Genomic DNA, 16183 nt, shown 5'->3' with positions numbered 1-16183 from the left:
GGGGCCTACTGGGGACGGGGGCTCACCGGGGCCGCTGAGGCCCACCGGAGGATCTTCCGGTGCTCTGCTGGGCCAGTCTGACGCGGTCTGCCCCTGACTCTGGGGTACCGCATGCAATCACTGACCTTATCTTTACCTTATCTATATATATAATTGCCTTATTCTGTCTGTCTGTCTGTCTTGCTCCAAAATGAGTCATTACAGTGACAACCGTCGCATTGGATGCTCGGCTCGGGCCAACCCCGCACCCCGCACGCTTTGGCCGCTTGGCTCGGCCTGGCCACGCCCCCACACGCATTGACGCATTGACTGCTCGGCTCAGCCCGGCCACGCCCCCCACACACTGTGCCCACTCGGCCACACCCCCACACACTGTGCCCGCTCGGCCACGCCCCACCACACTGTGCCCGCTAGGCTACGCCCCCACACACTGTGCCAGCTCGGCCACGCCCCCCACATGCTGTGCCTGCTCGGCCACGCCCCCCACACACTCTGCCCGCTCGGCCATGCCCCCCACACACTTTGCCTGCTCGGCCACACCCCCCACACTTTGCCCACTCGGCCACGCCCCCCCACATTTTGCCCGCTCAGCCATGCCCCCACACACTTTTCCCGCTCGGCCACGCCCTCCCACACATTGGGCACATATTCACCTCCCCCCAGGACAACTCCACCTATTAGACACCTCCCCCCAGGACTACTTCACCTATTAGACACCTCCCCTCCAGGACTACTCCACCTATTAGACACCTCCCCCAAGACTACTCCACCTATTAGACACCTCCCCCAGGACTACTCCACCTATTATACTCCTCCCCCAGGACTACTCATCCTATTAGACTCCTCCCCCAGGACTACTCCTACTATTAGACCCCTATCCCCCAAGGACTACTCCTCCTATTAGACTCCTCTCCCCCCAGGACTACTCCTCCTATTAGACTCCTCTTTCCCCAGGACTACTCCTCCTATTATACTCCTCACCCTCCAGGACTACTCCTCCTATTATCCTCCTCTTTCCCCAGGACTACTCCTCCTATTATACTCCTCACCTCCAGGACTACGCCTCCTATTATACTCCTCACCCCCCAGGATTACTCCTTCGATTATACTTTTCTCCCCCCAGGACTACTCCTCCTATTCTCCTCCTCTCCACCCAGGACTACTCCTCCTATTATACTCCTCTCCCCCCAGGACTACTCCTTCTATTATACTTTTCTCCCCCCAGGACTACTCCTCCTATTCTCCTCCTCTCCACCCAGGACTACTCCTCCTATTATCCTCCTCTCCACCCAGGACTACTCCTCCTATTATCCTCCTCTCCACCCAGGACTACTCCTCCTATTATTTTCCTCTCCCCACAGGACTACTAATCCTATTATACTCCTCTCCCCTCAGGACTACTCCTCTTATTATACTCCTCACCTCCAGGACTACTCCTCCTATTATACTCCTCTCCCCCCAGGACTACTCCTCCTATTATACTCCTCTCCACCCAGGACTACTCCTCTTATTATACTCCTCACCTCCAGGACTACTCCTCCTATTATACTCCTCTCCCCCCAGGACTTCTCCTCCTATTATTCTCCTCTCTCCCCAGGACTACTCCTCCTATTATACTCCTCTCCCCCCAAGACTACTCCTCCTATTATACTCCTCTCTCCCCAGGACTACTCCTCCTATTATACTCCTCTTCCCCCAGGACTACTCCTCCTATTATACTCCTCTCTCCCCAGGACTACTCCTCTTATTATACTCCTCTCTCCCCAGGACTACTCCTCCTATTATACTCCTCTCACCCCAGGACTACTCCTCCTATTATCCTCCTCTCCCCCCAGGACTACTCCTCCTATTATCCTCCTCTCCCCCCAGGACTACTCCTCCTATTATACTCCTCTCTCCCCAGGACTACTCCTCCTTTTATACTCCTCTCCCCTCAGGACTACTCCTCCTATTATCCTCCTCTCTCCCCAGGACTACTCCATCTATTATACTCCTCTCTCCCCAGGACTACTACTCCTATTATACTCCTCTCTCCCCAGGACTACTCCTCTTATTATACTCCTCTCTCCCCAGGACCACTCCTCCTATTATACTCCTCTCTCCCCAGGACTACTCCTCCTATTATACTCCTCTCTCCCCAGGACTACTCCTCCTATTATACTCCTCTCTCCCCAGGACTACTCCTCTTATTATACTCCTCTCTCCCCAGGACTACTCCTCCCATTATACTCCTCTCTCCCCAGGACTACTCCTCCTATTATACTCCTCTCCCCCCAGGACTACTCCTCCTATTATACTCCTCTCTCCCCAGGACTACTCCTCCAACACACACACACACACACACTGCACAAAACATACCTCCCCCAAAACACACACACCCACACAAACCGCGCAACACACACAGCACCACACACACACAACGCTGCAGACACACAGCGCTCCACAAACAACGCAACACACAAACAACACCGCTCTCACACCCCCCCACACCCAGACAACACCCAGAATATTTACAGCGCACTACACAAACACTTGGCAACTACACACAACAACATCTATATATATAACAAAAATCATACATTAAATACACAATAAATTCTAGAATACCCGATGCGTTAGAATCGGGCCACCTTCTAGTACTTCATGGTTGTGTTATTTTGGATCACATGACTAAACACATTTCCATAAATAAAAAATGGAAGAATAAATGTTAACATAATCCATAAAACCCCATTTGACAGTATATTACCTACAGGAAGCTTCATGAGAATAACATATACCATAATGGTGTTACTTCTGACTATAATGGGCAGTAACTGACAGTTTGATGCACGAGTAAATGTTCTTCAATCCATAAATGCTTACAAAGCAAATCTATACCACTTTTTCTACCTTTTTATGTAATGGCAAATATGAAAGTTATCAAATGTGACAATATAAATGTGATAAATACTAATAAAAAATAAGTAATGAAGATAAGATGAATGCCATAAAGAATATGGATAAAATGCCATATACACTTGTATAAAGCATGCACACTATGTAGCTATAGTGTTCTTCTTAAATGAATAGTACATTATATAGAGAATTTATTAAACTTCTACTACAATACCAGTGGTGAAATCACATGCTCGGCACTGCTCAGTACTTGATTGAGCATTGAAGTGCTTGAGATGCTCGATACTGAATTGAGTATCCTGGTACTCGGTCCCCGCCCCTCATGGTTAGCAGCTTTTTTTTTCAGCCACTAAACATGTGGGGGTTGCCTGCCAATTACAGTAATGCCATTGCCATGTTGGCTACTGGCATTACTGTGATTGGCCGGCCACATCATGTCATTGGGTCTACATAAGCCCCGGCGATACCATGCTCGGCGCACTGTACCGGGAATAGTGTAGAGGGAGGTTCAACTGGAGAAGTGTCTTATAATGTGACAGTACCTGTTGGTGCAGAATTAAACCAACAGTCCTTTTCAGGGCTAATTCTATGATAACACTGCTCTTAGCTGTATTTAGAGTACGGTAAGCTGCTGTAGAAGGGATGGTGTATTAAATGGCATGTAGGCAGGGAATCTAGCCTTACAGACCTTGCTCCTGCTACTTAAAAAAAAAATCTATGCTATTCGCTAATAATACCGCTCTTAGATGCATTTAGTTTAGGCCAAGCTGCTGGAGTAGGGATAGTGTATTAGAGGCCGGTAGGCAGGGAATCTATCCTTACAGATCATGCTGCTGCTATATAAAAAATGTATTCTATTCTATAATACTACTGATTTTAGCTGCATTTAGTTTAGGGCAAAATGCTGAGGAAGGGATAGGGTGTTAAAGGCATGTAGGAAGGGATTCTAGCCTTACAGATCTTGCTGCTATCTAAAAACATGTATTCTATTCCCTAATAATACCACTCTTAGCTACATTTAGTGTGAAGAAAGTTGCTGGAGAAGGGATAGTGTAATAGAGGCATGTAAGCAAGGATTCTTGATTTATAGACTTTGCTAGTGTTGCTACCTAAAAAAAAAAATCTATTTTATTCTCTAATAATATAGCTCTTAGGTGCATTTAGTATAGGGCAAGCTGCTGGAGAAGTGATAGTGTATTAGAGGCATGTGAGTAAGGTGTCATGCCGCTGGGGCGTGAAGATGTTTCTGTGGACTCACTGTACCCCCAGGTGAGCAGTGGCAGCAGATTACCTGATAAAACAAGAGAATGGAGAAAACTTGAAGAAAACAGAAGATGTTTATTTAAAGGGATAGTGAACATCAGCTAAGGGAGAGAGGGCCCTATGAGTCACGATGCTGAACACTGCTGGAGGAGCAACTGGCGAGGGAACCCCTATACAGTGATTATCCTGGCACAGCCCTGAAAGGTCAGGCAGCTGCTTGCCAAAGGGATTACTCAAACAGTCCGTAGGAGTTCAAATAAGACTGTGGAAAGCCTGCTCAATCAGGAGGGAATCCAGAATGCTCTGCACCATCCTAGTGAAGCGGATCCAGTCATAGAAGGAATCTGGAATGCTCTGCACCCATCTAGCAAAGCAGATGTGTGGCGCCCTGGACAAGCCAGGACGTCACAGGTACAGCAACAACACACCCCACACCCCGGTTAGGAACACCAGAGTCACACACAAATCCTTGTTGCCTCCCTCCAGGGGCTAATGTCCACACCAGGTGGGGTGGAGCCAGGCGGTTGGCCCCACCCACCGAGGAGTTCACAGTCCTGGAGGCGGGAAACTGAGGCAGTTCTGAAAGGAGAGTGAAGGAGTGAAGTGGTAAAGGAGCAGTCTGACCGTGTCCGTGTACGAGGCCCAGGCACCTACAACAAGGTTGGCAGACGGTGGTGACCGTCTGCAGGCGAGGGCGATTGACGCACAACCGTAAGGACCGGGGTCAGGTGGTGGCCCGCCGGTACTGGACCGGGGAGCGAAGAGAAGCCAGCACCATTCGGCAGGGCCTACGGACCCCGACCAGGCTTGGAGTCGCTGTTAAACCGGTCAAATCCGTCAACGACGGGAACCTCCGGGGTTTCCCAGCAGCAAAGACCCGACTAAAGGCAACCGCTCAACCGTGAAGGGAAATACAGCTACCGCCACAGCTACAGTTCCCAGGGCCAGCGCCTGCGGGCAAAAGGGGCTCCTCTGGCAAATACACCGCTGGGGAGCGGGTCACCGGTGGGAAGCCATCGGGGCCGAAAACACGTGAAAGGTGCAGGGAGAGACAGTCACCGCCAACCTACCGGGAGTGACCACCGCAGCCGTCTGTGGGACCCGTCCATCCAGACGTTTGTTTTACCAGAGACTCCGTGTACGTTACTGGCTGAGTGCGTACCACCGTGCCGTCTGGCACTGCACTGCCCCCGCGACCCTGCACCTCCCCAACTCCTGCCATCCACCCTCCAGTCGCTATCACAAGGCCCCGGGACCACCAAATCTCCCTACCCACGGAGGGGAGAGAAACATCTCAGCTGCTCCCTGTCATCGCTCCCGGGATCCCTGTCCAGAGCAGCGGTGGTGCCCCCTTATCACCACAAACCGTGGGTGGCATCACGGACTACATCCCCAGAACCAAACCACCCCTTTCACTCACGGGCGAGGAGCGCCACTCAAGTCCCCGGATCCGGCCCACCGCTCGAGCCACCGAGCAGCAGTAGCAGCGCCGGACCCAAGCGTGGTGAGCGCAGCATCCCCTCCCCGCCCGCGACAGATGCATCCGTAGAGGTGATCCAGAATGCTCTGCACTGATCTGACGAAGCGGACACAGCCGTTGGAAGTGTTCGGAATGTTCACAATGACCAGAGTTTAAACAACATAAGTGGGATCTGAGGCATATAAAGAAGCCAGGAATGATGGACCGGCAACATGAGATACTATGGCGAGAGAGAGGTATGTATATGTCGCGGGCGGGGAGGGTGCTGCGCTCACTAACGCTCGGGTCCGGTGCTGCTGCTGCTTGGTGGCTCGAGCGGTGGGCCGGATCCGGGGCCTCGAGTGGCGCTCCTCGCCCGTGAGTGAAAAGGGGATGGTTTGGGGGTTGGGGATGTTGTCCGTGACGCCACCCACGGTTGTGGTGAGGTTGGGACACCACCGCTGCTCTGGACGGGGATCCCGGGAGCGATGACAGGGAGCAGCCAAGATGTTTTCTCTCGCCTCCGTGGGTATGGGGATTTGGTGGTCCCGGGGCCCGATGATGGTGACTGTAGGGTGGATAGCGGGGTTTGGCGAGGTGCAGGGTCGCGGGGGAAGCGCGGCGCCAGACGGCACGATGGTACTCACTCAGCCAATGATGTAGACGGAGTCTCCGGTAAAACAAACGGCTGGATGGACGGGTCCCGCAGCCGGCTGCCATGGTCACTCCCGGTAGGTTGGCGGTGACTGTCTCTCCCTGCACCTGTGTTGTCGGCTCCGATGGCTTCCCACCGGTAACCCGCTCCCCAGCGGTGTATTTGCCAGAGGAGCCCCTTTATGCCCGCAGGCTCTTGCCCTGGGAACTGTAGCTGTGGCGGTAGCTGTATTTCCCTTCACGGTTGAGCGGTTGCCTTTAGTCGGGTCTTTGCTGCTGGGAAACCCCGGAGGTTCCCGTCGCTGAAGGATTTGACCAGTTTAACGGTGTCTACAAGCCTGGTCGGGGTCCGTAGGCCCTGCCGAATGGTGCTGGCTTCTCTTCGCTCCCCGGTCCGGTACCGGCGGGCCACCGCCCGTCCCCGGTCCTTACGGTTGTGCGTCAATCGGCCTCTCCTGCAGACTGTCACCACCGTCTGCCAACCTTGCTGTATGTGCCTGGGCCACGTACCCGGACACGGTCAGAGTGCTCCTCTACTACCACTTCCCTCCTTCCACTTCACTTTCCCTTCCTCAACTCTCCTACTGTCCTTTCCCGCCTCCAGGACTGTGAACTCCTCGGTGGGTGGAGCCAACCGCCTGGCTCCGCCCCACCTGGTGTGGACATCAGCCCCTGGAGGGAGGCAACAAGGATTTGTGTGTGTGACTGGTGTGCCTAACCGGGGTGTGGGGTGTGTTGTTGAAGTACCTGTGATGTCCTGGCTTGTCCAGGGTGCCACATATATAGCACAGCAGAGCAGAGCACAGTCAGATAACACAAAGCAATCTGCAGTAGGGGACCTGAACCCTAGCAACATTCCTAAGGAATGAACACATTGCCCAGGCGCCACCCATAGGGAAAAGGTGCCTTATAAACGTAGAGCAATGCTGCAATCAGAATCAGAGCAACAAGGAACAGATGTACTGTTCCTTTAAATTACATCAGAGTGCGGCGCTGAGAGAACACAGGTTCTGGGAGAAGAAGGAGGTTGGTGAACGCACAGCATTGCGAACAGGGTGAGTAACACACCATATAGTAGCGGTGGAGTCAGTAACAGGGGCCAAGCCAGAGGCAGGAATGGATGTACAGGGAGAACGTCAATCTCCCTGCCCAGGGGAGACCGACCCAACAGCTGAGAGCATGACAGAAGGATTCTAGCTTTACAAACCTTGCTGTTGCAACCGAAAACCAAAAGTCCTTTTCAAACCTACATCTATTATTTTCCATATTAATTCCACTATTAGCTGGATTGAGTGTAGGTGTCGCGCCTCGGGGCAGCCGAGCTGCTCGAATCCGGGCGGTCCTTGGCTCGAGGGGCACCCTTGAACAGTTCTTAAAGGGAAAAAAAATAATAGTGACTACGCCACTCGCGGTGCGCGGCCAGGGATAGTAAGGCCGCCACTGCCAGTCTTCACTGGGGGTGATGGATGGGGCAGCATGGATGGTGGAGCCCTCTGCGAGCAGGGCTTTTCCCCAGAGGTAGGTAAGGGTTAACATGGAGGGCAATAAACTAGTCCAGACGAGAGTGCAGTTTGGTTGCTTTTACTTACAGCTGGGTTCGCACCCTGGAGACGTGCTGGATCCCAGATGCGTCCGAGTCCACTATATCTGTGCCAGCCAACCTGGTGCAACTCTCCCACCGATGCACTTTGGTGTGTTTGTCGGTCCTACCTTGCATAGAGCTCCTGGAGGTCCGTCTGGTGTCTGGGTCCTGCCGCAGGTGTGGCGCCCTGGACTAGCCAGGTCGTCACAGGCACTACAACACACACCCCACCCTGAGACAGGCACATCAGCCTGACACAAAATCTTTGTTGCCTCCCTCCAGGGGCTGATGTCCACATCAGGTGGGGTGGAGCCAGGCGGTTGGCCCCACCCACTGAGGAGTTCACAGTTCTGGAGACAGGAAACAGTAGTCTGTTAAGCTCGGGCAGAGCTCGAGTGCAGTTAGGGAAGTGAAGGAGTAGGAGTGAAGTAGGAGTAGAGGAGCAAACTGACCGTGTCCGGGTGTGTGGCCCGGGCACCAAGAGCAAGGTTGGCAGACGGTGGTGGCCGTCTGCAGGAGAGGCAGATCAACGCGGAACCGTAGGATCGGGGATGGGCGGTGGCCCGCCGGTACTGAACCGGGGAGCGAAGTGAAGCCAGCACACAGGCAGGGCCTACGGACCCCGACCAGGCTTGGAGTCGCCATTAGAGGTCAAATCAGTCAGTGACCGGAACCCCAGTGGTTTCCTAACAGCCAAGACCCGATTGAAGGCAACCGTCCAACCAACAGAAGGAAATAAAGCTACCGCCACAGCTAGGGTCCCAAGGGCCAGAGCCTGCGGGCAAAAGGGCTCCTCCGGCACATACACACGCTGGGGAGCGGGTTACCGGTGGGAATCCATCGGGACCGAACATATACAAAGGTGCAGGGAAAGGCAGCCACCACTAACCGTCCAGGAGAAGCCACAGCAGCCGGCTGCGGGACCCGTCCATCCAGCCGTTTGGTTTACCAGAGACTTTGCGTACCTTTGTGGCTGAGTGAGTACTACTGTGCCGTCTGGCACCGCGCTGCGCAGTCCAAGCGACCCTGCACCTTCCCAACCCTGCCTCCCCGTCACCTCACCGGGCCCCGGGACCAGCAACCCCTACCCACGGAGGGGAAAAACAACATCCCAGCTGCTCCCCGCCATCACTCCTGGGATCCCCGTCACCAGCAGCGGTGGTGCCCAACCTCACCATAACCCGTGGGTGGTGTCACGGACCAAATCCCCAAACCAAACTACCCCCTTTCACTCACGGGCGAGGAGCGCCGCTCGAGTCCCCGGATCCGGCCCACCGCTCGAGCCACCGAGCAGCCATCGCAGCAGCGCCGGACCCGAGCATTAGCGAGCGCAGCGCAGCGGCGTCCTTCCCCGCCCACGACACAGGCAGCTTGGACTATTTAAGGGAATATGTCCCGGTCCTCCCTTTGCTGCTGATGCCTTGGACGTTAGTGGTGGCAAATGAGTCCTGGAAATCCACCCGCCTAGCAGAGTTAACAGAAGGCTTGAAGTCCCGGTCTGTTCTGGGATCTGCACCCCGTGCGTGCAAAGTACTGGGAGCCCTGGATGTCCACCCCACGGGATCCCTCTGTCCTTGGAGCTTGCTCTCTCTAGCTCTCCAGCTACTTTCTCCCCTGAGTGGCTGTTGTTTCTCCTCAGGTCCTTGCGGTGTCTTTCTACTCCTCTTTCTCTGTGTCTCAAGATTCCTTTGTCTGTCTTGACACCTTTCTTATGACTGCTCACTTTCACCTACTTAACTTCACTTCCTCCTCACTCTCTTCCTCCAACTTCACTCACTTTTTCTAAACTCCAAACTGACTGTTCCGCTATCTGCCCACACCTCCCAGGCCACCTGCTCCTCCTCCAGGTCTGATCTCTCCCGCCCCAGTTGGCTGTCTGTTAGCTCACAGTGCCCAGCCCTGTCACCTGGTTCTATGGGAGTCTCCCGCCCTGGTTTTGGAGTGTATGTGTGCTGGTTTGTGTACTGACTGGCACAGTTATGCAGGACCCAAGCTGTTGCTGTGGTGTTACCTTGTTTTGTGGAACCTGGTTACCGCAGGGGCGCCACATAGAGATGGCTGCTGGTTGAGTGATAGTTTTGGATTAGCGGTATCTAGTCAGGGTATATTGCTTTACAGTCCTTCTATAGATATACTGCTGCTGCAACCTAACTGCAAGGGTGATGTTATGGGAAACATGAAGGTGTAAGGTGGGGACAGCACACAGGGAAATATATTGGTGGCTGCGGACCGAGTCCATTAGTCTAAATGGCATTTCCAGTGCTAGCAGTCAGACTCAGGGTGCTCTGTGCTTGCATATCCTATGTACAGTTAGGTCCATAAATATTTGGACAGTGACACAATTTTCGCGAGTTGGGCTCTGCATGCCACCACATTGGATTTGAAATGAAACCTCTACAACAGAATTCAAGTGCAGATTGAAACGTTTAATTTGAAGGTTTGAACAAAAATATCTGATAGAAATTGTAGGAATTGTACACATTTCTTTACAAACACTCCACATTTTAGGAGGTCAAACGTAATTGGACAAATAAACCAAACCCAAACAAAATATTTTTATTTTCAATATTTTGTTGCGAATCCTTTGGAGGCAATCACTGCCTTAAGTCTGGAACCCATGGACATCACCAAACGCTGGGTTTCCTCCTTCTTAATGCTTTGCCAGGCCTTTACAGCCGCAGCATTCAGGTCTTGCTTGTTTGTGGGTCTTTCCGTCTTAAGTCTGGATTTGAGCAAGTGAAATGCATGCTCAATTGGGTTAAGATCTGGTGATTGACTTGGCCATTGCAGAATGTTCCACTTTTTTGCACTCATGAACTCCTGGGTAGCTTTGGCTGTATGCTTGGGGTCATTGTCCATCTGTACTATGAAGCGCCGTCCGATCACCTTTGCGGCATTTGGCTGAATCTGGGCTGAAAGTATATCCCGGTACACTTCAGAATTCATCCGGCTACTCTTGTCTGCTGTTATGTCATCAATAAACACAAGTGACCCAGTGCCATTGAAAGCCATGCATGCCCATGCCATCACGTTGCCTCCACCATGTTTTACAGAGGATGTGGTGTGCCTTGGATCATGTGCCGTTCCCTTTCTTCTCCAAACTTTTTTCTTCCCATCATTCTGGTACAGGTTGATCTTTGTCTCATCTGTCCATAGAATGCTTTTCCAGAACTGAGCTGGCTTCATGAGGTGTTTTTCAACAAATTTAACTCTGGCCTGTCTATTTTTGGAATTGATGAATGGTTTGCATCTAGATGTGAACCCTTTGTATTTACTTTCATGGAGTCTTCTCTTTACTGTTGACTTAGAGACAGATACACCTACTTCACTGAGAGTGTTCTGGACTTCAGTTGATGTTGTGAACGGGTTCTTCTTCACCAAAGAAAGTATGCGGCGATCATCCACCACTGTTGTCATCCGTGGACGCCCAGGCCTTTTTGAGTTCCCAAGCTCACCAGTCAATTCCTTTTTTCTCAGAATGTACCCGACTGTTGATTTTGCTACTCCAAGCATGTCTGCTATCTCTCAGATGGATTTTTTCTTTTTTTTCAGCCTCAGGATGTTCTGCTTCACCTCAATTGAGAGTTCCTTAGACCGCATGTTGTCTGGTCACAGCAACAGCTTCCAAATGCAAAACCACACACCTGTAATCAACCCCAGACCTTTTAACTACTTCATTGATTACAGGTTAACGAGGGAGACACCTTCAGAGTTAATTGCAGCCCTTAGAGTCCCTTGTCCAATTACTTTTGGTCCCTTGAAAAAGAGGAGGCTATGCATTACAGAGCTATGATTCCTAAACCCTTTCTCCGATTTGGATGTGAAAACTCTCATATTGCAGCTGGGAGTGTGCACTTTCAGCCCATATTATATATATAATTGTATTTCTGAACATGTTTTTGTAAACAGCTAAAATAACAAAACTTGTGTCACTGTCCAAATATTTCTGGACCTAACTGTACTTTCTCCATTTCTATAAAGTCCACATGAAAAGCTTCCTGCGAGCATTTGCGTAGAGACAGAAGCAGGATAGTAACGCAGATTATGGAGTTATAACCGGCCACCTTCTTGGTTGATTCCTCAAAGTTTTTCAGTTGAGTGAGGGCCTGTAGACCCAATAACCATTATGAGTACAGGCCGACTGCTGACCCTCTAAAAATTTTAAGTGAGGATTGGCTGATGGCTCTATAAATAATTATGAGAGCAGGCCGACTGCTGGTCCTCTAAAAATTATGAGTGAGGGGCAGCTGCTAGGTCTTCTATAATTTATGTGTGAGGGACAGCTGCTGACCCTCCAAAAATTATGAGTGAGGGCTGTCTGCTGGCCCTCTAAAAATTATGAGTGAGGGTTTGTGGCTGGCCCTCTAAAAATTAGTACGGGCCAGCTGCTGGCCCTCTAAAAATTATGAGTGATTGCTGGCTGATGGCCCTCCAAAAAATTGAAGGAATGGCCGCATGATATCCCTGTTGAGATATGGTGTATGAGAATGACCTGAGAAAAAAAAAACCATGAACCGTATAAAACGGGATTACAACAGAAAAAAAAAGAACATTTGATTTTGCTTTATGTTCCGCTGCTGTCATCCTTTGGGATTGAGAAGTCGAGACCCGTCCAGGCCTTGTTCATTTTGATGACAGTCAGCATGTCAGCATTTTCAGTTGATCATTTATTATACCCACGGTGGCAATAAAACCCTGCTCTGACAAAACTGTAGTGACGACAAGCTAGCGCTTTCAGGGCATAGAAGGACAGTTCATGTCATGTGTCCAACTTGGATACCTAAATAGTTGTATGACACAGAGGAATCATGGATTATGTTGGTACGGTCAGCTAGGTACTCCTTCACCATCTTCATAAGGCCTTCTGGTTTTACTCTATTTTACTAGCCCTCTCCACCTCAGGAAAGAGAGCTGGAAAGTTCTCCTTGTATCGTGAGGTGAGAAGTGCGAACAATGAGTAATAAGCTAAAAATTATGAGTGAGGGCTGGCTTTTGGCCCTCTAAAAATTATGAGTGAGGGTCGTCTGCTGACTCTCTTAAAATTATGAGTGAGGGCCGGCTGCTGGGCCTCTAAAAATTATGAGTGAGGGCTGGCTGCTGGACCTCTAAAAATTATGAGTCAGGAGCGGCTGCTTGCCCTCTTAAAATTATGTGTGAGGGCCAGCTGCTGGCCCTCTAAAAGTTATGAGTGAGGTTCGTCTGCTGACTCTCTTAAAATTATGAGTGAGGGCCGGCTTCTGGGCCTCTAAAAATTATGAGTGAGGGCTGGCTGCTGGACCTCTAAAAATTATGAGTGAGGAGCGGCTGCTGGCCCTCTTAAAATTCTGTGTGAGGGCCAGCTGCTGGCTCTCTAAAAATTATGAGTGAGGGCCGGCTGCTGGACCTGCAAAAATTATGAGTGAGGGGTGGCTGCAGCAAAAACACTTCATATGGATATAGGCTAAGAAGTGTAGGAGGCATTTCTTTTTCATCTATTATTTATTTTGCCTTATATACAAGTCATTATCCAGGAAATAATATTTCTTAACATTTTTTCAAGTGAAATCCATCTTAGCTTCTATGTTTTATTTTCAGTCTATAAAAGTAGCCTAATACTCCGACAACATTATTTTCAGCAGCAGCTTGGGAGTCAGAGATGTGTCCAGGCATCTTCCCCATGCCGTTCCCATTCCACTGGTGTTTATATCCATTTCAGTGATTTCCAGGCCCCCCAGACCTCCTGAGGGAGTCTGCTGGAAAAATGCTCACGTTTCCCATTGATTTCCTTTATGCTCATACCCAAAACAAGAACTTGAGCGTTACAAATTGCTTGACTCGAGTACCAAGCACCGAGTATCAAAATATTTTAGTGCTTACTAGGGATGATCGAATACCTCAAATATTCGGCTTCGCGAATATCGAACGAATAGGTCGCCGCTATGCGAATATTCGATGCGCAATGTAAGTCTATGCGAAGCCCGAATAGTTCCGAATAGTTGTTATTCGGGTTTCCCATTGACTTACATTGCGCATTGAATATACGCGAATAGTGGTGACCTATTCGGCAAATATTCGCAAAGCCGAATATTTGAGGTATTCGATCATCCCTAGTGTTTGCCCATCACTAGTTATGACATTTAGTGAAACTTATTTTTTTTCTATTTTGGCTGCAGTCATACCTCTTGTGTGAATAAATGGACAAAGGACATGTGTTCTTGCTTCCGGAATGAGTTGGAGAGAGAAGTTCCCACCCAGGTAGTGAAGGTAGGCATAATATTTTAGGTTCATCCCGTTTTCTTCATCTGGGCAGCTATTTCAGTACAGTCACACATGATTAAAGTCTTTTACAAGGTAGAGTTGAGATATTAGTGTAAAACTTGCTAGATGATAAAATGAGTTAGCAACCTGAAAGGGACATCTTCCCTTAGGTGTTTAATGCCATATTTGCTTTTGTTCCACAGCCTTGTCTGTGATTAGTTTTGAATCTGAATATCATTGCTGTATGCATGGTTTATATTATTTCAGCATTTCCTATATGTTAAATAGGTTTTTTTTATTCTTAAGGTAAATTTATAGCACAGTTAAACAAAAAGCTTCCACTGAGCCTGACTGGAGGCACTGAACAATAACTGATTGGTAAACTTTAACCAATTGGAAATCATTTAATATTCTGTTTACACAGCAGACCAAAGTAAGCGATGCACACTAACATACAGTATCTTCCAAACGTATTCACCCCTCTTGGCTTTTTACCTATTTTGCTACATTACAACCTGCGTTTATCTATTTTTGTAATCCGATTTATTTGTGATGCATCAGCACTAAATAGTCGAAGTTGGGGAAGTAAAGTGAGAATAATATAGGCAAAAATAAAAATTATGGCATAAAATAAATAAAAATTGCCATGTGCATAAGTATTCACCCCTTTGCTATGAAGCCCCTAAAAATGTATGGTGCATGCAATTACCTTCATAAGTCACATGCTTAGTGATAGGAAATCCATACTGTACACATCGTTTCTGAAAGGCTACAGAGGCTGCGACACCATTTAGAGGCCCCACTAACCAAACAACACCATGAAGGCCAAGGAGATCTCCAAACAAGTCAGAGACAAAGTTGTTGTGAAGTTCAAGTCAGGGTTGGGTTCTAAAAACATATCTCAATCTCTGATGACAATCTGGAGCAGAATCAAACCCATTATCATCAAGTGAAAATAACATGGTACCACAACAAACCTGCCAAGAGAGGGCTGCCTATCAAAACTATCAGCAAGGGCAAGGAGGGCATTAATAAGAGAGGCAGCACAAATACCAAAGGTAACCCCGGAGAAGCTGGAGAGTTCCCAAGCAGAGACCTACGTATCTGTCCATGCGACCACAATAAGCCATACAGACTCATTTTGATTTTGCCAAAAACATGTGGGAGACTCCGCAAATGTATGGAGAAAGATGCTGTGGACAGATGAGACCAAAATTAAATTTTTAGGCCACCAAGGTGAACGCTATGTCTATTGCCAAACCAACACAGTTCATCACCTCAAGAATATCCTGTACTCAATCAAACATGATGGTGGCAGTATGATGCTGTAATGATGTTATTCAGCAGCAGGGACAGGGAAGATGGTCGGGGTTGAGGGGAAAGGGTGAACTACAGGGATTTCTTGAGCAAAACCTGTTTCAGTCTGTCAGTGATTTGAGACTGCAACAGAGGTACAACTTCCAATAAGACAATAACCCAAAGCATACTGCTAATGCTAAAGCAACACTTGAGTGGTTTCACGGGAACATGTAAATGTAGTGGAGTGGCCTAATCAAAGCCCAGACCTCAATCCAATTGAGAATCTGTTGGTCAGACTTGAAGATTACTCTTCACCAAAGGAAACCATCTAATGTGAAGGATCTGGAGCAGTTTTACCTTGAGGGATGAATCCCAGTGGCAAGATGTAGAAAGCTCATAAAGACTTAACCAAAGGGACTTGCAGCTGTAATTGCTGCAAAAGGAGGCTCTACAAAGTACTGACATTAGGTGGTGAATAGTTATGCATACTAAAGTTTTCAGTCATTTTGTTTCTTTTTGTTGTTTGCCTCACAAAAAAAAGAAAACCAGATTATCACAGTTGTAGGCATGTTCTTTGCATGAACTGACACAAACCCTCAAGAAAACTGAAATTCCAGGTTGTGAGGTAGCAAAACACGAAAAATGACAAAGCGGGTGAATACTTTCACAAGGCACTGTATCTGTAATAGATGGTTCAGTGTTCATAGGCAGCCATGGTTCTGACCGGTACATCACCCTCAAAAGATCATTTCTTCTGATGAATGAGTGCTTTGCTTGTTCATCAAGTGATC

The sequence above is a fragment of the Anomaloglossus baeobatrachus genome, chromosome 1 (genome assembly GCF_048569485.1).
Source record: "Anomaloglossus baeobatrachus isolate aAnoBae1 chromosome 1, aAnoBae1.hap1, whole genome shotgun sequence".
NCBI classification, from domain to species: Eukaryota; Metazoa; Chordata; class Amphibia; order Anura; family Aromobatidae; genus Anomaloglossus; species Anomaloglossus baeobatrachus.
The sequence above is the reverse complement of the archived record's forward strand: the minus strand, read 5'-3'. Positions refer to the sequence as shown.